This window comes from Triticum dicoccoides, chromosome 7A, assembly GCF_002162155.2.
Source record: "Triticum dicoccoides isolate Atlit2015 ecotype Zavitan chromosome 7A, WEW_v2.0, whole genome shotgun sequence".
Taxonomy (NCBI): Eukaryota; Viridiplantae; Streptophyta; class Magnoliopsida; order Poales; family Poaceae; genus Triticum; species Triticum dicoccoides.
This window is the reverse complement of record NC_041392.1, coordinates 25967866-25969207: the sequence shown is the minus strand read 5'-3', so window position 1 is coordinate 25969207 and position 1342 is coordinate 25967866.

The following is a 1342-nucleotide window of genomic DNA, read 5'->3' as shown; positions in this document are numbered from 1 at the left end:
GGGGATCAACAAATTTATTCTCAATGATCAAAGTTACCACGATGCTTTCGTCAAAGTTATCACGCCTTCAGTACTTATGACCATGCTACTTACACATAATGTACCGCGTGGTATACAAAAGATCATGTTGGTGGTGCATCATTTATCATGGTGGCGATGGAGAATTTACCACGGGAATAGTTTATGTGCCAGGTTTGGTAGGTGAAACAAATTTTTTCAGTGCTAACATATTAAAGGCAAAAACATGTCAAAAACAGTATTTCCCTTAGCTTGTTCAACAATGAGTGTCATAGGTGAGGTGGTTAGCTCCCTTAGTTGATTACCTGCACACCAGAGATCAAATCCTAGTCCAAGCATTATTTTTGCCTGCAAATCGGGAAGCCGCGTGGGGCCATAATTGATGATTACGAAAATTAGGAAGGCACGAGCGGGTGTGCCCGATAAAATCGGAGAGGGCGTGCGGGAAAGAAAAGAAATCGGGGGAGGTCGGTCGGGGAGGACGTGCAGGCAAGGAAGGAGATTGGGAGGCGTGCGGGAAAGAAATCGGGAGGTCGGTCGGGGAGGACGTGCGGGAAAGGAAGGAGATCGAGAGGGAACTGACGGCGCTGGATGCGTGTGGCAGTTTCGCAATCTGCCACACGGTTGCCATATACATATTTCGTTTGTTAAAATCCAAAAGTCCGCCCAAAGTGTGAAATGCGTTGGCCCGCGTTGGGCACACCTATGTGCTGACAAACAGAACTAGACTTCGGCGTCCACATCGTTGTACCCAAACAGACAAAATCCAAACGTTCGTTTGGATCGGCGTGTTGGATTTGCCCCTTAGCGTTAATCATCTCTGATGACACCCACGACCGGAAAACATTAGGGAGAGGCACAAAAAGCGCTAAACCCATAGAACAGGTGGTCAAGGGTTAATTTGACCAAAAAGGCACTTGGTTTTATGAAAGATGAGGAGAAGCTAATCCAAATAGCAAGCATTTTTGGCTGTGGATTTTTGAAAGTTGGAGTGGGAGTAACATGCATTTTGGTACGCAGCTAGCATGAGAGATCGGAATTTAAAACCCGGTCGTTTCGTGGCAGCGTGGTGATACTATTGAGGAGGCGGCAGATCAGGAGGTTCGGGTTTAGGCCGTTGGCGGGATGACGGAATTCTTTGCGGAAAGCGTCAGCCATCTGCCTCTGGTCAGGAAACGCGAGGAGTGAGCTTGCGGCTCAAAAGAAGTGGGTTCACTGAGGGTGATGGGTGGGATGAGGTACCAACTTGAAGCTAAAGTTTTCTTGAAGGATGCATTGTCACGTGTACTCAGAATCGACAGAGTAGTAGTTCAGCCGGTCAAGC